This window comes from Agelaius phoeniceus, chromosome 9, assembly GCF_051311805.1.
Source record: "Agelaius phoeniceus isolate bAgePho1 chromosome 9, bAgePho1.hap1, whole genome shotgun sequence".
NCBI classification, from domain to species: domain Eukaryota; kingdom Metazoa; phylum Chordata; class Aves; order Passeriformes; family Icteridae; genus Agelaius; species Agelaius phoeniceus.
Window position 1 is genome coordinate 22,888,306 of NC_135273.1, and position 21,315 is coordinate 22,909,620.

A 21,315-nucleotide genomic window follows, 5' to 3' on the forward strand; every position below is an offset into this window, starting at 1 on the left:
TCAGGTATATACAGCATCATTACAAGTGCAAGAACAGATGAAGAATTCTCTTCCAAAACACCAAGATCCACACTCAATGCTTTTGCCTGCAAGAATTTCATCAACCTCAAGAAAAGCAAACAGGATCATGTCTACTTCAAGATTTGTCTAAAATTTTATGGTTTACATTCTTCTTTCTTATTTACATGCACTTTGTAAGGCATCTTCCAATGCTGGATAGATCATTTCCAAGTACAGTTAATTCACTACATGCTAACAAAGGCAGCTTTAAGACTTGAAAATTATAGCCAACAAAATCTGTAAAGCAGAGTTGGAAAGTTTTCACTTTCTCCTACATAAATCATACTCAAGAAGCAAAAGTTGATAGACAAGTTGAATATTCATATAGAATTTAGACATTTAGAAGACTTGCATGCAGAGAGAGATTTTTGAGCCTTCAGGCTGCAAGTGTTTCACGAAGGAATTGGCATGAACTTAAAATACAATCTAAGTAAATGTATCAAAATGGAAAATCACAAATAAGCCAGCCCTCTCAACGTTCACTACTTGCACTTTATCCCTGTTGTTAATTACGAATACAGAAGGTGCACATGTTTCAGAGCCAAGGAAAATCCTTCTGTGTTTTTGCAGTAAACTCTAAAGTCTGAGTTTCCATTATCATAAAAAGGTAAGCAATAGGAATAAAATTACAATTCATTCACTAGAATGCTGTAAATCTGCTATAAATTGTTACCTTCCTACATAAAGCTGGCAAAAAGCCCAATTAAGATGCCATTAAAAAAGGAGAAATAAATACTGAACAATGCCAATAAGAGAGTAGATCCCATAGACCTTGGTCCCTTGAAAGCCAGAAAGAAGCTATCCTTCACAGACAACTTTATCAGAGCACAATGACAACATTCAATCCATTTTGTAGAACCTTGTCAGAAATTATAAAGTAAAAACTCAAAGGAAGTTAGAAAAATACTTAAATTAAAAGCTGAGAGGAAACCAGATAAACATAATGACAATGACATTGTCAGAATTGTTTGGATGCCATTCCAAAAACAAAGAATTCAAAATGCGATCATCAGACATGGGCCTAAAGAGATTAAATTTCTTGGCTAGGTCTTATATTACCAAACAGCCTTCTGAGCAATAAATCACATAATCCAGGAGTTTCTGCATTGCAGCTGCACCTACATTCTGAGAAGTCTTCAGCACTGAGACTGCACTTTCCCAGGTACAGGTCCAACCTGTTCTCCCCTGGTCCATGCTGGACCATGGCAGCAGAGCACGGCACACTTCCCCAGGTGGTGTCACAGGGGCAGTGGCACGGGGACAAATCCCTGAGCTGCTCACAGCTGCAGCAGAACCCACCCACTGCCCAATGCACTGCACTGCCAGAGGGGGTGAAAAACCATTAACACCCTATCTCTGCCTCTAGGCTTTTTATAGTTAATATAAAGTGGATGTTCCCTTCAACAGTGAATGTTGCTCACCGGTGGACTGTGGTCAAAACATGCTTACAAGTTTTGGATCTGATCTATATTTGAGATAGTTGTGTTTTAAAAAATTTAAATACCAGTCCAGGCACTCAGATTTCTTATTTTCTGAATATAACTGTGTGGTCTCAGGGTTTCACTCTTATTTAGATTAACCCATCTTCCTCTAATTAAGGAAGAGGGAAAGGTATTATCCAAATGTCTCAAGTTCCCAATTTGATCATTTTTAGGTACTTAGTACTACCACCTCTTCTAAGACTGTATTTTCTCCCTATTTTCTTTAGCAGCTTCAGCTTCCCACCGTACTATGAGCCTGACTGAATACAAAAAAGCCCATTTGAAGTTTCTGAGGGAAGACAATTGAAGTTACACTGAGTGCCACAACTCAGTTCCTGCCTCAGACAGGGTATGCTTTTTGCATGTCTCAACAAATAAGCCAATATTTAGATATACCTACAAGTTTAGCAGCTGCTAGTATCTCACACATTAATAAAAAATTAAATACAACATTCTACAATCCCACTTAAACCAAATATCTAGGTAAAAGCTGTAGCTACTCATCCATGAAGACACACTGTGCTGGGAAGGATCTCAATAGAAGCACCCATTTTCATGTTCTCCAATACATGCAAAGACTGTGTTACATGGGGCTACAGATGTTAGAGGTGCCATTTTTTTTATCTTTTGGTCTCCAAAGAGCAGCAGATGGCACCACACCAGAATTATTATAATGAGAAATGGGGGAAGATTGATATTAGCCAGCTGCTCTGGGTGCACAGACTGGTCTCTGGAGGCTCAGGACACTTGCAGACCTAGAGTGAAAACTTAGCCCACGCTCAGAGGGGGGTAAGTAAGGGGGAAAAACTTACCTGATGCTTATATCCATATAAGGATAAGGAGCCAGGAGCACTTCTGCCATCTGGGATTCATTCAGAAACATGCTCAAGACCATTAAGGTGTAAATCTCATCCCTCTACAGCTTCAGTGTCTGCCTCCAAACTGTGACCTGAGAATTTCCGTACAGTAAGGCTACAAGGCAGGTTTCATAACTTCCACTCCTTTTTACTTCTTTTCCATGGCACCATAATTTTCTTTTTAAAGTATATAATCTACCTTTCACTTCTTAGACCATGGGTTTTAAAGACTCAAAGCCTGTGCCTAATTAAGGTCACCTCTTAATTTTCATTCACTCTGTGCTTATCTTTTGTAACTGATACGGGCAGTAGAGCACAGAAATAGATGAAAATCTCACATGGAAAAGTCTTTAAGTTATGTAGCTCTGCAACTCAGCAGTTGCCAGAAAATGTGATATTTGAATCAAAAGGCACACCAGACTTCTCAATTACCTTACTTCGAAGTAAAAGGCATTGACACTTATGATTAACAGGAAAGAAGATACTGTGATGCTTGTATTACAGAGTGGGACCACAGCTGTGCCAAGTTTACCTGCTTCTATTAAAACTCCAATCATCTAGTAAAGCCAAGGCCTGCCAAGTAGGACCAGCAGCACACTCTGGCATCATACAGGTTTCTCTGCTTTCTGTGACATACTGGATTCTTACCTTCTTTCATAAAGCTTGAATAAAACCCAAGAAATTCTGTTCATGCTTTTAGCTTGGAATTTACATAGGTCATTTGTATTTAGGAAGCCCTTCCATCAAACTCAAACTAAAAAAATATCCTCCTTGTACTGTTACCCTTTCAAAGTAGTGTCATTTAAAAAGCTGTTTTTCCAAGAGACATACAACAATTACATAATTTCATCTTCCATTTCTACCAAGTAAACTTCTTGTTCCTGTTGTGGACTTGATTATGCTCATTTTATGGCAAATATTTGTTTCCTTTAGTATCTGAGGCTCATCTTAAAAAGGGGAACTTTCACAGCAGTCCACTAGCCTTCAAATGCTCCACAGAAACATAAGTGGCAATCTATTTAAGGAACTGTTTTTCTAAAACCAGAGAGAAATATTTTGACTTTGGACAAAACGCTAAATTGCCACTCAAGTCAGCAAAATAAGAGTTTGGACAACAAACCAAAACCAATAGTGACGTGCCACAAACTTTTCCTATTTACACTGGATAAAAAGAGGGTACTGGACACTGACCAAGCAAATGTAAAAAGAGTTCTTTTTTTCTAGCAACTTTTCAATTCTAACTTTCAACTTCTATCCAACTCTCCCACCCTCTTTACTGCAATTCATCATCCTGAACAACGTGGTACCTGCTGGAGTTTTTTGCCCTCTCTGCTCCTCATCTTTTAAATGAGGAATTTTGAATTCAAACATTCAGCCCCATGAAGGTTCATAGCTGCTACTCTTTGCTCTTTTCCTGCTGAAGTTTCAATCTCTTCCTTGTGCAGGCAGCAAAAACAAAAGGTGAAGATGTTCTCTGTATATAGCAATTTATCCTTCCATAAATCAGGCCTGTGACTAACATAATTTCTCATATTGTTTGGTTTACTGAAGCCTGAGGAATATTTTCAGGCCATTCCTTGTGCCCATTCAGGATTCTACTTTCCCTTTCCAAGGCTAGAGCGTTCTCCAGTGTTCCACACAACTTCTGCACCCCTCCGTTTTGCGGGATGTGGGATCTGCACATCTTTGTCTGTGTGACTTCCATAAGCTGATGCTGAAGTGCAACCCCTGGATCTCGGTTTTTTGCAGGCAGGTTTTTGTCACTCCCTCTCCTCCTGAACAAAGTTACACAATACACTTATTCAGAAGAGCACACAAGAGTAAAGAAGAAAGTGATCTTACTTGAGTAACGCAGACAAAGGAGGCCTTCACTGAAGTTGAAAAGGCAGAGTTTATGGGGCACAAAGAGAATGAGGAATAGATGTGGGTGGAGAAATGAATAATGTTTGGTAGGCTCTTATGTGGTCTGACATTTTTCATCCTCACAGTCTCCAAAATTCAACTTTTCAATGAAATGCAGAATTTGCTTCTTTTCTAGGTTCATTCACAGCTCTCAGTAATTACACGTGTGCATTTATGCTTGAGATTATTTTAAATTCTGAGCTTCTTGCCAGAAATTTCATTGTGGGTAAACACCTTTAAGTACCTAAAGCCAAATTTGTGTTAAGTATAATATTTCTTGTTCCTCTTTCTTTCCTGGAGTGCTTCCATGTGCTCATACACAACTGCTATGCTCCACTTAACTGATGACTGATGTTCTTCACGTCCATACACATTTTTTCTGAGATGTACTGTGCCCAGTTCTAACTTCCTATTCCTATGTAACATACTGAAATTTTAGCAACTGCTGCTGCATTACATGTGATCATTTACAGTGATCACAGAACAAATAATTAAGCAGGTACTGTTTGACATTTCTTAGCAAGGACTCTCTGAAACTTAAAAAAAAAAGGGAAATTAATTATAGCTAATCAAAATCTGATACATCTATCCTAAACTTGAGAGACACTTTTTTTTTGTTTCAATAAAAAAAACTTCTAAAGGAAAATATACAAACCTAGGAAATTATCAGAGCTTAATATACAATTTTTAAAAAATATAATCATATAAGCATCATGTAATCTTCCATTAACCTCCAGGATCTGTATGTAGATAAAAACAAAATAGTGTTTCTGGTACTAGAGAATAACAGCCCTGTAAGGCATGAAAGTACTTTTGGCTGTGAATTGTTTGGGGGATTGGGGTTTTTTCCTTCATTAATTCTTAATCTCTGTGGAAAATCTGTTACTCCAAGATTTTCCTTAAAATGATGAGAAAATTTCATCTCGGGAAAAAGTCTACTCTGGGGATCACAGACCCCTGGCAATCTTAGGTTTTTAAACTCATTAACCTCCTTAGACTGCTGTTGGGAGGCTTTCAGTACTTACAGAACTAAACAGCAAACACTGAAATGCTGAGATGTCACCAATGACAATGAATGGCCTCGGACCTGGAGTGCTGGAAAGGGACCAAGCTCTGGCCAAGCATTTGCTACATTTACGTTGAATTCTTGGACTGGAATCTAAATTCAGGCTTTGGCACTGGCCCATTTGTATCCCTAGCAGTAATAAATTATGCAGTTAAGAATTTCATACTGTTTTAAGAACCTCAGCTGACAGTGCCTTCAGTATGAACCGAGAGTTCTCAGAACATCATGGAACAAGTGCTTCAGTCCTGATCAGATAAAATTACTTAAGTACAACTTCAGATTTGATATGACTGAGAATACTTGCTGGATGCATTTAAAAAAAAAAAGAATGTGAGAACCTTGTAAATCTACATGATGTTATTTCTTTTCTGGAATGAGAAAACACTTGTATTATACTCCTTTACTTCCAATTCCCAGGAAAGACCTACAGCTGGTGAGCCCAATATTGAGAGCCTCCACAGGACTCCTCTAGCAAAACCTACACAGAGCTGAAGTTCCACTTGGGGGTTGTGGGGGAAGTTGTGGTAATATTGAGACTTAAAATAAGTCTGCATTATAATAAAACTTCTTATCAAAGTGTCAAGAAGGTTCCCTACTGAGTAATAATTAAAGGAATAAAAAAATAAGAAGCCCTACAATCCCTCAGACAAAGTAATATACAGGCTGCCAAGGAAGATGCACCCCAGACTAGATGGATATCCACAGCCACCATCCTCCAGTCCTGCAAGCATATCTCACTTTTTTCCATATCATTCATACATTACCTGGAATATATCATTTATCCCCAGCATCCATGCACCATTAGAACACCAGAGGGATCTGCACACAAACACTAAGTTGCACATCATAATAAATTACTGAAGAATGCACCAGCCCTGCATGACATGTATTATCCAAAATTACATAGAGACAATACAGTAAAAGTGTATTGTATTTATACAAAGTCGTGGAATGGCTGCTCTTTGCAAAAGGAACAGAGCACTGGGTGAAGAGAGGAAAAATTTGGGTAAACAAACTGATACTCAGCTGTACAAAAACAAGTATTTCAAGTCTATGATGATAAAAGCATTTAATTGTAGAATTACTCCTAGAAGCATTAACCACTAAGAAAAAATAAAACTGCTGTGAAGTCCTGAACAAAAGCAGTACAGCAAAGCTTTTTATATGGTATCTCTTAATGCAATGTACCACAGTACTCTAATTTAGATTTTAAAAAAAATTAAAAGAAATACTAAATTTGTGCTAACTAAAGTCTTTTGAATGCTTTTGGCTGTACAGTTGTATAATTGCCACACACAAAGATCCCAGTTATGAGAATGCTAGGATTTGTGGATTAATATCTAAAAAAATATTGAAAAATAAAAGCCACTCCAGGTATTCCTACCAGAAGTTTTTAAGTAGCACTGCCTAAAGGAATTTGCTCAACCTTGATTTTTTACTAGGAAAGTATAAAGTAGAAAACTTCTGGTTTAGACATTATCCGATCAGTGAGCTGTATTTTAAATACATATACCATGAAGGTTTACTACTGAAGTTCTGCAGTAAAAAAGCTACTTACAAACAGGTTAAAAGAGCTACATTATTACAGAACCCAGGTAATCAGAAAATCACCTGGCTAAATTAAGCACTAGCTAGGGTGTGATTGCTCAGCAAGGCTGCACATTGGCAGCTCCAGCTGAAGCCACACTTCAGCCAGCTCACCACCCATAGAAGCCCAGGAGTTCAGAGCTCTGCTAAGCCACAGGTTATTTCTGCTACCCTGATCAACCAGCTCCTACCTAGAGACCTCCTTCCTGGACTAAGCCTAATCCTGGGCTCATTCAGGCTTAGCTGTGGAAGTACTCATTAGGCTTGTAAGGAGGACAGTACAGGAACAAAGTGAGATACCTAATCTTCTTGTGGAGAAAAAAAACCCGAGAGCACGATCTTCAATACCAGACTGCTAATTTATGTTGTGATTTCATGTTTTACAACTCAATTGGCCAACACTGTGGAGGTGCAGTAACATCGAACATCAGCCTGCTCTATTGCGAAAAACTCTTTCAGACGACTCTCTGCAAAGTAGAATAGTCTGAGATACCACCAATGTATTTCTCATGTAAACATACAGAACCTGTATCAAACCTTCTCTGCCTTCTGCTAATCAGTTTTGCCAAAATTTGGCCACTAACCAGGAACTATGAATTACAGTCCATATAGCAACAGGCCTCCAAATCATAATGGCTCACTCAGAGGAAAGAACAACATTGAAACAGGGAATGACAGTCTCTATGTAATTTATGGCCATGTATACCCCAGTCTGTATTGACAGGATAGATTTCAGATGAGATAAAAGAAAACAGCATTAAAATGCTAAGTCCAAAACCCTTGCACTGAAGAGTTAAGGGAACTCCACAACACAACAGGCACACTGATAAAAAAACCCAGCGTAGCAATGGCCTAGAAAGGCATGAATGCACCAGGCACTTTAAAAAAATTACATAATATTCAACATTTTCTTTTCACTGTCTTCTTACAGACCAGTTGTGATCTGTATTGCTCTCAGCTTGCCACTTCTTTCTTTCATTCCAATGCTCAAAAGCTGTGCTAAATTTCCCAAGGGCTCATCACTCAGTGAGCAAGCCTGTTCCAATGTGCTAGTGTGTCTGCTGAAATAGCTACTTCCACAAATAAACCACACAAAATTCCTAACAAATCTGCAGTTACAGAAGAAAACAGAAGAATTATTAAAACCAATGAAACATATTAAATAGCTGACCACAGTTTCTACAGTCATTTAGCAGCTACATCACTTGTCATGCAATCAACTGATTTAGGGGGTTTGCAGAATTTATATACTTCTACAAATGAGAAATATATTTAATCTCCTATTCTTGCATGCTTTCCACAATATATTCCAGAGATTAAAATGAACATAATACACTCTAATAGAAGAGCACATTGTAAAAAGAGTTAAACTTTGGTGTAATTTTTCATAACAGATTTGGTCATATTTATATATATATATATATGTATAAATATATATTTGACATGAATATTTATATAGCCATACCCTAGAAATGGAAACATTCAGATACTACAGCTCAGCAGAGAGTAGAACTGATGTACACAGAATTTTAAGATCAACAAATTAACTTCTAATATGGAAACAACTCCTGAAAACTATAAACACTTGTCAAAATAAGATTCCTGACAAAGCAGCATGAATCAAGCTGTTAACTGCCTTTGGTTTTGACATTACAAGATGAAATAAAATATAAGACTAAAAGCTAAAATACTTCTTACCTGACCAAAAAAAAAAAATTGCTCCTGCATCATCCTTCTCCTTCCCCTAGCTATTGAAACTGTATTAGTGTTTTGAAAGTACTCCAATTTAGGGGAAAGTATATTTTCCTGAAAATTATTTATCAAAAATGGAATTAAATTCTCTCTGCTACAAAAAGGCAACCAACATTTATGTTAATCTTACAAACCGCCTAAAATCTTCCACTTCAGAGATGCAAATTCAAGTGAGACAAACAAGAATTTTCCTTCCAACCTGCATGTGACGTGTTCTCACAGAGGCTGTTGGGATTTTTAAACTACAAAAAAAAAGGTGAAACTGAAGCAGCATGAAATAAAAGAACAGAGGATGCTAAAAAAAATTATAGACAAGGATGGAATTTGACTTAAAGGTACATAATGAGATGGATTTTTTTTTTTTAAGCTGGATAAAGATCTAGCTGCTAAGCTCCTAAGTTCCCAAAAAGCTCTATGGCCTACTTTCTCCACTTGTTTCAAAGTCAGGCCAAAAGGGCCAGGCACCTGCCCCAGTGAACAGACTTCCCCAGAGACTGCACATCAGCAGCATTCTCTCAGACACTCACCCCACAGCACAGGCAATGGCACAGAAATCATGTCAGAGTGGTGCCATAATAAAATGGGAATGTGTGCTGAGGAGCCCTGCCAAACCAAAACCCGGAGCCGCGAGCAGACACCCTCCGTTAATCTCCTCACTGCCATTTCTTCCCTAATCTAATTCACTTCTTCCCAGCATTTGTACTGTTTACCTTTTCATGCCTCCCAAAACAGGTAATACAATTCAATTTTTACAGTCATTTTTACATTCCTATTCCCAGTGATGCAATCACTACCTTGAAAATATTGCTGAGAATTTAAACGAGGTAATTTTGGCAACAAAAAGGCTGCATAGAGATTTTGTATTCTTCTTATACAAATTTGGGGGCAAAGCTGAGTTGACACCATACCTTCCATGATTTTTGTTTTGTCTAACAGCTTTCTAAATTTAAAAGATAAATGATTTTTCCGAAACTGACTTCATGTAATTTTTGTTTCAAACGCTGTCAACCCATTTATTTTCAAACAAACCCATAAAGGGAATGGTGTGTTTCTCACATGTTGGACTAAATACATTTGCCTTTTATTAATAATGAAAAAAGTTGTTTTTTAGCAATGGAACAGAAAAAAGCATTTCAAACTACCCCCTTCACCCTCTGATTTAAAAACAAGATTAAACAAAAAGTAAAAAGCCTAACACCAAGATCAGCCTTCTGATAGCAATATACCCCAAAGAACCTGACATGTTATATAATGCACTATATGTTTTCTTTGGCTCAGATTCTTTCACCTGTTCTCCCCTGGCATTGCTAGCACTACCAGATGGATCCATTTTAGATTTAATTAATTTACCCTGTCTCCTAGGATTTCCAAGAAGTAAAGCACGGACAAGAACCCTGGTCCTTTCCTTTCTTGGATACAGAAAAAGAATCTAGACAGAGAGAGATTTTCCTTTTAAGAACAGAATACAACATCCACAAATAAATATCTCAGGAGAACACGTGCTCAAAGAAGCTAAAAATAGTAAAACCAACAAGCATATGTTTAACTGGGAACCTTCCTAGAGCCTAAAAGTAACATTATTCTTTAAATTCAATGTGGATATGGGAACTCTAAAACTGTGTTTGATTTTTTCTTAATGGCAATGAAGCAGGCATATTCCAAGTGTCTGCATATAAAGTGAGTACCATGCACTGCTTGTTGAACTAGACAGAATCCCTCCTTCTTGTCATCAGCCTTCATTCCCTCCACCACATTATTTTTCTCTCCTTAAAAATTCCTCAATATACTACAGGTAAAATTTCATCCCATCCAAATTAAAGCTTTTTTTTTAAATTTCCTTCTATTCTCTGCTCATGTAAAAAATAAATCTACACAAGAACTTGGATTAGCAGGGAAACTTATAACTACCTGTAGGTCTTCAAAATAGTAACTGGCCTAAAGGACTCATAAACTACATTCCCTTCATAAATTTAACAGAGGGGGTGAATGGATAATTATATCATCTGCTTATCTTAATCACTAGATTGCTTTACATGGGCTGGGGCAAATCAGTTCTTTGACAGTCCTCCTCTCCTGGCTTTCTCCTTATTATCTGCTTTTACAGCATGAGATGCATGGGGCAGAGCATTGCCCCTTGGCCAAAGCTGGTAAGAGGATCTGGCACAACTAAGCCTGCAAAACCAGCTGGCCTCAGCATACTACAACAGAAAAATAGCTCAGATCTTCTAAATTGCTAAGTCAAATTTTGAAGGCACAATGCTCCTTATACAGGGTGGAATGTTTCACAATCGTATCCTGGAGGTCTAATAATGAATTTTCCCACTTGCATAAAATGCTACAAAAAAACTTAAGCTTTTTAGCCCTCTAAACAGAACTTAAATGATACAGAAGCATTGACACATAGCACAGGAATTGGTTTTACTTAAAATGTATCAATACAAAACACAAACCAACTTGCATCACTTGTAAGAGATGCCAATTCTCCAAAGTCTGTCTCCATAGCAGACGTATTGCATCTCTGATATTAAAGCATGTGCACAAAGTTTTAGCTCCAAATGTCACACAAACTAAACAAGAATCTTAGGTTTTCACCTTCAGAAGTCCAGTGAGATGCTAACTCGACTACATAATCTAATCAAATGCCTGAAGCCAGAGGACAAACAGAAACAACCTAAAATTAAATTCTGCAGACTATAATGATTATTTTTTAAAATATCTTCTATAAATGTAGCATTTGCTACAAGATCTACATTGAATTAAACTTTTTTTAAAATTTAAAATAATTGATTTGTAAGGGTAGGGCTTGTTTAAAAGAAAGAATGAATCACAGATGTTCTGAGTTGGGAGGGACCCACAGGGATCATTGAGTCCAACTCTTCAGTGAACGGCCCCACAGGGATTGAACCCACAGCCTTGGTGCTAACGCTGTACTCTGACCAACCCAGCCAATCTCAGTGGCTTTCATCACCTAATTCTTTAACCTGATGGTCTCACTAAATAGTAGCAAGCAGCCCAATTAACCCAAATAAACTGACAATGTAAAACCAGGCATTCAGGATCCACCATCAATATAATTAAAGGGGTGAAGAACCTATAAATGCACTTCAGCATTTATACCCACAAGACTAATTCAACCCAGCTGCAGGGCCTTCAGGCCCATGAACAGGAGGAGCAGATCAGGTGTGCTGATGGAGCTCATCTTCCTACACAGTCTCACCTGAAGGGAATTCACCTAACCATGCCAGGAAAGCTGGAGCTTACTTTCAAAAGTTATCTAGCTACATGCTAGAGTGAACAAAACCCTATCCTGCAAAGGACACCATGAAATCAATATTTAGCATGGCAATAATGGAACAACCTCTCTTTTTAAACCTTTCAGCATTCAGTTTTTACCTATTAAAGCATTTCTACTCAGTGAAAAGGCCTTAAAACACATAGAAAGGTTTAGGATGTGGAGCTACCACTACTTACTAGTCAACACAGCTGAGGTACCCTGCAACAAGTCTCACAGTATTAAAGTCTGGATTTATTAGCACTGTCAAACCAGCACCTCAGGACAGTAAGTCCAGTATTGGAAGACTAAATAAAAAAAAAATTCTGCTGTGACAAAACACCTCACTTGCTCTGATGGTTAAAATTGTGTTTAAAAAAAAGTTGTAAGTGATGTAACTTAACTTCAACAGGCATTAGATCAAATGAGGTATGGTTTACATTACCTTCATACCAAGTCATAAAATAGATGCAAACACCACAAAATGCAGCTTAGACACCTTCACAGAAATAATCATGCAATCAGCCATGCTCTAAACCAAGCTGCTCTGCCCCTGCATCTCAGAGCACTCAGGAGCAGCACAGCTAAATGCTGGCTGACAGTCTGGAGCTCTGTCAGTCACCCAGTCACCTCCAACACACCCACCCACACTCCTTAAATCAGCTCACTTTGCAATGTGACCCTCCTCTCAACAAGACTCAGCAACACCCTGGATGATCATTAATGAAGGATTTGAACAATTAGTAACTCAGGAGGTTTGCTTTCTTGCTGCACCTGATGCAAGTCAGGAGTCCCTTCTGCAGTACCCTTCAGCTGCTGCAAGCAGAAATCTTCAAAACTGATTATTCTATAAAAAGTATACAGAAAAGCCTATGACATTCTGTGTCTGCCTTTTGGTTTAAAAAAGTAAAAAGAAAACTTTAAAGAACACAAAACCCAAAGACAAAGAATCACATGGACAGTCAATAAAGACAAAAGTTTGTATACAGTTTTATTAAAGCAACTATGGCCACAGAAATTATAACATTTTTAAGTAAGAGCATGAAAAATTATTTTAACCTGATTTTTATTATAGTTATTTCCAAGAGAAATCAGCTTATAATATATCTATTTTTTTTTATTACTGGGTATGTATCAACCTCTTAGCTAAAAGAAAATTAAAATTAAGACTATTAGATGTTAATGCAAGAGACAGTATTGCTTTATGGAGCTTTAAAACAGTGCATAACTTTACAAACACTTGACTACCTTCCCCTATATATATATACAGAGAAGCCAGGGGATTAAGTAAACCCAACTCAAGTCCAGAATATGATGTGCAAAGTCAACATTAAATTAAAAAAAAATGTTAATGAACAAACATCTATATAGAGAAAAAAGTTTTTAAGAACAATACCTCTTTCTGAAATGAACTGAAACTGACTGAAATCAATTCAGATTAAGATCTTATTAAGATCTTAAATAGAAATTTTGATGTCCAAACAGCTATTTTGTGCAAGTGATGCAAGTTCCATATATTAACCTAAATAACTGCTGTGTAAGTTTTCTTTAAAAATTATGCATAACTTAATAAAAAACATGATACCACAAATTGGAAATAAGAAGAAGCAGACACTTTTTCTGTCATTCCCAGAATCATTCAGTTGTCTACACAGAGATACCACAGTTTTCCTATTGTACATATCATCCAGGTTAACATTAGAACTTGATCACTTACATCATACAGGCAGAGCTAAAGCTCCACACGTTGACCAGCATTTTCCACTTTTGTAAATTAAAATTTTATTACATCCTAGGGACACATTCCAGCAAAGCAACCAAACTTATTTTTGCAAATATCAAAACCATGACTTTTTTTGTATTGTTTTCTTTCAAGAACAAGAGACCTGTAATACAAATTCAGCTCTTCTAACAAAAAGACACCAGAAGTTACACATCTAAGGCAGTGTCCAAGGAGGAAAACCAGCATTTAGTCAGGTAAAATTTTGTATGGCTTTAAACCAGAAGCCAGACCCATAAAGGGTGAAAGAAAAGAAGGAGACTTATAGCTGAGAGTCTTAAATAATATGAAAATAATGCAAACATAAAGCTAGTAGTCCCCTGTTTCTGATCCTGAAGGAATCAGAAGCCTTTAGGTGTAAGTGTACTGTATATATATATATATATAGTACAAGAAAACTAACACCAAATGCTGGAAATACTTCCCATATAACAAAACCAATCTATCAAAAGTGCATAATCAAAGCATTAAAAAGATCCCTCATGGGGAAAAAGGTTTGCACCACATACAGACAGACTCTGCAATATTTTCTCCTACCTAAGCTGTTCCTGTGACTAAAAAGAATAGGAGATTTTTGTTCTTCAGTCTTCAAAACCCAAGTGGAGTCTGTCAGCTTCTTTATGAAAGAATACTTTTAGTATGATAACCTAGAAAATGTAAGAACATCACAAACCTTCTGCCTGTTGATCTGCAAACTCACTTTCAAAAAAAGTGATGTCAAATCACTTCTAGCCAAAGGATTCGCCTTATTTGAAGCACCTAAAGTGCTCTGCACCTACTAGGACCACCATAGGTCACAGAGTGCCCCAGTAACCCATTCCAATTTCTGTCCTACAGAATATCTGTGCTTAATCCCACCTAAAATAAACTGAACAGCGTTTATACTAGAAAACTTACGAGATGCTTAAATAAAGAATTATTCTAATACATTTCTCTTTATTTTTGCAATATTAACATCACCATTTTCAAACAGGTTTTTTTTTTGACATATCTGTATCAATGTTTTCCCTGTCCTTAAAATAGAAAATTAATCCAACACCAGTAATGCTAATCTCCCTACTACTAATAATAATAGTAATAGCATATTAAAAGTGAGTCACCTTTTTAGTTAAAAAAAAGAAGAGCTAAGCATTAGATAAAAATGTAAAAGATACCATGAAAAATGAATGAAATATACCCAAGTATGCCAATATTTAGTCATGATTTTCTTGGACAAAGGGAAGGAAAACTGTAGTATAAATTTATTCTATAAAGAACAATACAAAAACAACATGGTAGACCTGTATTTAACAGTTACAGTGATAAGCTGTTCAGTTGTCTGTGTGATGCTGCAGTTGCTGATGAGGTTACAGTACTCCTCCCCATTTCTGTGTCCTGGTTTAGGGTATTTTCTCCACTCTATGTTACCAGTTCTGATACTTAAGTTAGGTAGTGAAGCTCAGGACATGCAAAAAGGTTTCCAGGACTCAGGGCTGCAGCTGCACATGTGTCTGCTCTGCAGGTGATCCATGGGGCAAGGGACCTCTGCCAGTTCCACTAAATGTGCCCTTACTGCAGTTCTAAAAAAAGAGCCAATATTTACCATTGCAAACATCAGCTTGCAGGAGAGACGCCCTTATTATCAGCCATTCTAGCACTCAACTTTTGATTCCCCAGGGGAGCCTGGCAGAAGGTATAATTCTTGACTGGAATAGAAACATACCATGTGTGACTTTTAAATATTATGTTTCTAACGTTGAAATCTCAGACATGATGACCACAAACCAAGTAAATACAACTTGCTACGATAAAAGAAAAAAGCTTTTAAAAGCTTAAAATGTTAACATTAGAATATATTTTTTTTTTAAATCTGATTCATCTAGGACACTGTGAACATCTAGGCCTGAGTCCAAAGCCATTGAAGTTATTAGGACTGCTTCCCTCTATTTCAACAGACCCTGGATAACTCTCTCATTTCTGTACCTCTCAAACAGACAAATACATGCAATATATCATCTCAAAGCAAAGGAACTTAACACATTTCAGTGGCAGCACATTCATTTAAACAGAACCATGGATACTATATATGGAAATGAAGTGTTCCTCTCAAAGATGCAAACCCGATGTATTCTCAGGCTATGAATACCATCAGGATTCAAAATGGGCCCTTCCTGACCAGAATGTCTCTGACAGGCGTGGAAGATAGGTATCATTCTTCTCATTTACTCAGACCCTGCTGCTTCTCCACCCTCCACTCTCACCCAGGGTGACCTGTTTGTCCTGGACAAAGTGCCCACACTGACAAACCAGGAGGTCTAATTTGGAACTGGTGTATTTAGCCCTGTGTAATTTTGCATAAATGCCAGTGTAGTCTTGTGATCTAACAGAGTTTTGCACTCACTTCCCAGTCAGGCATTGTATTCCTGCAAGGAGCAGGGAGCTGGACTCAGTGATCTTTATGGCTCCCTCCCATCTCAAGCTATTCTGAGATTCTAAACCTTCAGCCATATATTAGCATATAAACCCATTACAGAAACACAGCTTTTTAAAGTGTAGCTCCTTTCCCTCTGCCACTAAAATCATATGTGCAGGAGAAAAATATTTTTTAACCATTAACACCCACACAAAATGTTTCAGCTATCTTTCCCTTAGAAAACCTCCACAAGCTGCATTCACTGTGCCCTCCTCAGACTTCTGATAATTCCTAATTTTCATACATGTAAAATATACACAGTTTTATGCAACGTGACAAGGTATGTTTAGTAGAACCAAAGGGTACCCTGTCCCCCAATTTCATCTAGTGTTATTTTCACGTTTATACCTCCACAGCAACTGCTGCCCTACCAACTTCACACTACAGGATGCCTTGCTGCTGCTGAACTACAGCCTGATCCTGCTGAGGAATTATCACCAGCCAGCCCTGAAATTCATATAAACTTTTGTCACTCTGAGTTGGATTCCACAGAAGAGCCAATCTCAGAAGGAATGCTTGACTGCTGCTCTGTGCTGCACCTGACTAGAGATTACAGCTTCTTTGTAGGATTTGTCCCAGGAAGGACACTCAATGACTAAGATTCACAATCCACTTTCTTTCACTAATACAGGACATACGAGTACCATCATTGCTGGTTTTAATTATAATCATTAGATCCCGTCCCTGCAGAGATTATACTTAGGGCTAGTGCTCTCTAAATGTTCAGTGATTCTGTCTCTGGGGCTGGAAACTGCCCTCATTCCGCAATCAGAAATCCCAATGCATCAAAACTGAGTACATGGATCAGTGTTACTTAAAAGCTTTTTGTTGGCTATTACAGGCATTTCTTCTATTGAGCTAAACTGGGGGAAAAAAAGTGAAATCTAATGGTTTTCAACCTGCACTTATGGATTTGCAAACGTGAGACTTTCAAGTTCTTTTTGCATGCAGATGTTCCCTTTAAAGGTATGTGCTGCAGAGCCTTGAAAATAAGCATGATGATTTTGGTTGAGAATGTTTGGTTTACGGGTTAAATCCTTGTCCACACATTCTCTTTTCTGCATGCAGAAACCTATTTTAGCATGTGTTTATAAAATGAGAAATCCTTCCTAAGCTCCAGAGAGCCAGAAGTATCTTCCCTTTTCAGAGCATGAAAGCAGCAGCATGCACCCCTGCACACCAGCGCCCATCCCTGCGTGTAGAAACGCCACCTGCAAAGGGCTGCGAGCACCTTTTCTCTCAGACCTTGGCCTCTCCACCACGGCCACCTCTCAACTGGCAACCTGTCTGGGGAGGCTCTCGGGGGGGACTGGGTGCAGACCACCTGACAGCCATGGGACAGGAAGGCCTGAGCCAGGCCGTGCATGTGACCGAGCACAAAATGCGTTACAGCTCCCACTAATCCCCTGAGCCTCCCAGTTGCTCACCACTCGCTGCTGCCCAGCTCATCCTCGCCAGAGTCAAGGTGAGGATTCCACGCACAGATTGAAATGAAGGGCTCTCCTGCATCGTGTGTCCACACGTGTCCTCCAATGGACACTCCAGCCTTCCTCAACAGAGCGTGCCTCAAATCCTTTTCTTCATTTGAGAGGACGTTTATGCAGGTATTGCTCAGAAACCAACAAGCCTCGCCCACGCTAGAGCCAGCTTGGAATGAATGCTGCTTGTTTTATGGACAACTTAAATTTTTCCACTTACAAGTTTTCTCAGGCTCTAGAATTCTGGGTTGAAATTCTTAACTTTTCAAAGATGACTTCTGCAAATATTCTATTTCCAGCAAAACCACGTTTTTTTCTGTTCAAAACAAATGGGAACCTTGCTTGGTTTCTACTGAGTAAAAAGCACTGTGTAACTTACTATATTTCAAAAATTTGTAGACCAAGGTCAAAGAAGGTCTTCTAAGTTCAGGCTAACAACTGCTGCCTATAATCATAATTTCATTTGATATGTGTACAAGTCCTGGGTCATGGGGAGGAAAAGCTCTTCCAAAACACTGAAAGCATCGCAATAAGGATTCTACCTGCCAGAGCCCGATGACATAAGGTCTGTAAGAGGCACCCTTGACTGGGGACCCAAGGAGCAGCAATAAAGGGTCTGGTATCATATTCTTCAAAAGGAAACAAATTCCATTTCATTCTGCACTGACCAGCTCCAGGAGCTGACTGTGCCCCAGACCTGTACTCTCTCATTCCACTACTCCTTCTTCATGGTTTTAGAGTTTGTCCAAAGCCAGAACAGATAATGTCAGCAGAAAATGCCCTCCAGGAGCATAGAAAATGTAGAGGCAGATCCATATAATCAAAAGACCTATAGATTGTACAATATGCATTTAGCCCCTCTGTGTACATTACCATGCATATTTATTTTATTTTTCTGCTGTTACCACAAACAAGAACAACTAATGTCAGTGTCCGACCCAGTGAAGTTTAATCTCACATTCTACTTTTCATACACAAACACAAATTAGTTGGTCAAGGGAGAAAAAACAAACAATGACCAGACAAGTTCTTTAGCAGTATCTAAGCACTACTAAAAATGTAGATGTAAACACTGAGAAGAAAAACAGCATTTTTCAAGGCTGGTTGCAAATAGACTGTAGCTAATTTTGAAAAATTGCATCTAAAATTATATACCATATTAAATAAAGAAATACAAGGGCTCTGATAGTAATGACTGTCACACGACATGAAACTGACAACAAAGGTAAAGATTTACATTTTCTGGACAGTTTTTTTTTTTAATGCCAATTCACAAAGCAAGCATGGAGCATGAAAATCCTAAACCTTCAACAATCATTTTTAGTACACGATTAAGAGTCATGTTCTATTCATATACAATTACATAAATTAGATACGGAATTTTAAGGGACAATGTTGATGATTCTGTTAGCTGTTTTCATATTCTTGACTTACAGTATCTTGACTTTCTTATCTCCAAGGGGAAAAAAATTAATGAAATTTCATACCACAAAGTAATAAACTGTTTATATCATGGTTTTAAATTCCAGCTTTAAATTAAATGAGTTGAAGAGCAGGATACTCCAAACAAACCACACTCTAAATCTTTCTACATAGTCATAAAAAGTTTTACATCCCAAACAATCATCAACAAATTCATGGAATACAATGTCATGCTTAGAATATAGCAGGGAGAAAAAAAATGAAACTTTTTTGCAGTTCTTTGCAATAACAGATACAGACATGAGTTTCAGAAGAGTAACTCTGAATTATTCACATATATATGTGAATTATTCAATAAGAGGCCACAGAAAGTAGACATGAGGAAGATTTCTTTTAGCTCTCTCACTGGGACTGCTCTTTATGTAGATAGGGAGATGATGCTGGACAGCCCAACTCCCCTGCAACCTGTGGAGCAGCAGAAGAGGCAGCAGAGGAAAGGAAAGCTCCTAACATGCAGAAAACTTCTTCAATCCTGCAGTAGGAGGAGCTACTTCTTCCAAAACTGCTTTTATATCAGGCCAAATAGAGTCAACACAGCATATATACGCATTCACAGCAGCCTCGGCAGCTTTTCCCAACTCACCAAGCAACAAAGTATGAGCTTGATAACAGCAAAGTTTCAGATAATTCCAGTTCCTTCAGTTAGCCTTTATAGCCTGAATACTAGAAAAGTGTTTTGCAATAACTAGTTATAACTAACGTCCTTGCATACACAGAAATCCCTCCAATTCCCCATTTTATTGTATAAGGAATGCAGGATCAGCCCTTGAAATTCTTCTTTGCCAGAGTCTTGAAAATCCTTATAAGTGGAACAAATAGGATCTAAAAGGAGACATATATCTCCCCCTACCTGCAGAGCCCTTTATCCTCCTGCCCCAGGGAATGACATTCATGGAACTACTTCAGTCTCAAAGATGAAATAAACTGAAATCTTACAACCTGCCATAGCCATAGTACATCAAACTGTTGGGACTGGAAGTGTTTGAACCCCTCAACAAAGCCTATTACTAAACTGCCACATTTAGCCCAAGAGGTTTTAAAAACAATTTGCACATATCTTTCTATACTGGTTAAGAAATGACTGATCTGCTTTAACTGACTGTGTCCCAGTAGTGGACTGTCTGACCAACAGCACCCATCAAGGAACCATGCATAGAAGTCTGCATACAAGCCTCTAACTTTTTACTCTCTCAAGGGAAGAAGCATGAGGTAATAACAAGGTAATAACACGCAGATTTTTCTTTTTCGTCAAGATCTCTCAGATCCTTTGTAGATTTGTCTCATTCCGTGGAGGCAGAAATGCTAAATACACAACAAAACCAAAGCTTAAGTCTTCACTACTCACCCTTCCTTGAAAATTGACTTTTACTGCTGTAGGAAATAGTATCTTATAATCACAAATTCATTAGAGCTGTGTCATCATATCTGGCTAGCACCTCTCTAAGAAAGTTCAGGTTTGGTTTTGAATGAAAAAAAAAAAGCCTATAGAAAAGTAGTGCTGCCTGATAGAATTCCTGACACTTAAGGCTGACTTAAAAGCTTTTATTCCTTAACTTTAGCAATCACTCCTTCCATAGACAGGCCAAGCCCACTGTAAGAGTTTAACTTCCAACTGGAATGTGGAGGTTCATTTAGGCAGCCCAAACTACACAACAAACATTAATTTCTCGTGCTCTAACTTTGTTCCTGGTTTCCCCTAAATGCTGGGCCCTCCACAGAGCTGGTGAATGTGCTGTGGGAGGGGACAGGAGAAAGGGGAAGACAGCTCACTGTACGTCAAAGCAAACCAGCAACCTAGCAACCATATATTAAAAGGTGTGTGTGTTTTTGTGGGTGTCTGTGTGCCAGGAATAACTGAAGCAGATATTATTCCATTTGTAATTCAAAAAATGTGAAAAGGGAAGGGGAGAAACTCCAGTTGCTGGTCTATTTTGGGGTCTGTCAAAATCCACTTTCACAATACAGAGTGGTAACACTTTGGATCTCATTTTTCGTAATCAAAAACGAAAGTCTGGACTTGAGCAAGTTCTTAGCTTTGGTTTGAAAATAGACCCTTCAAAGCAGAAACTGAACTTATTTTATATACTATGCTTTCTTCCAGCTGGAAATAAGCAAAAACCAAAGGGGCAGAAAGGCTGCCTCAAAGA

At 38.1% G+C, this 21,315-nt stretch overlaps 1 protein-coding gene and 1 long non-coding RNA gene across 28 annotated transcripts in view; both read right to left on the bottom strand.

Moving 5' to 3' along the window:
* The window catches only part of KCNMA1 (potassium calcium-activated channel subfamily M alpha 1), a 414,944-nt gene that overhangs the window by 391,976 nt on the left and 1,653 nt on the right, over positions 1–21,315 (bottom strand). The window lies entirely within an intron of this gene.
* Positions 12,943–20,899, bottom strand: LOC143694776 (uncharacterized). The gene is made up of 2 exons (XR_013183477.1): positions 15,339–20,899; positions 12,943–14,403 (listed from the first exon to the last, which is right to left on the bottom strand). It is a non-coding gene; the product is annotated as an uncharacterized LOC143694776 (long non-coding RNA).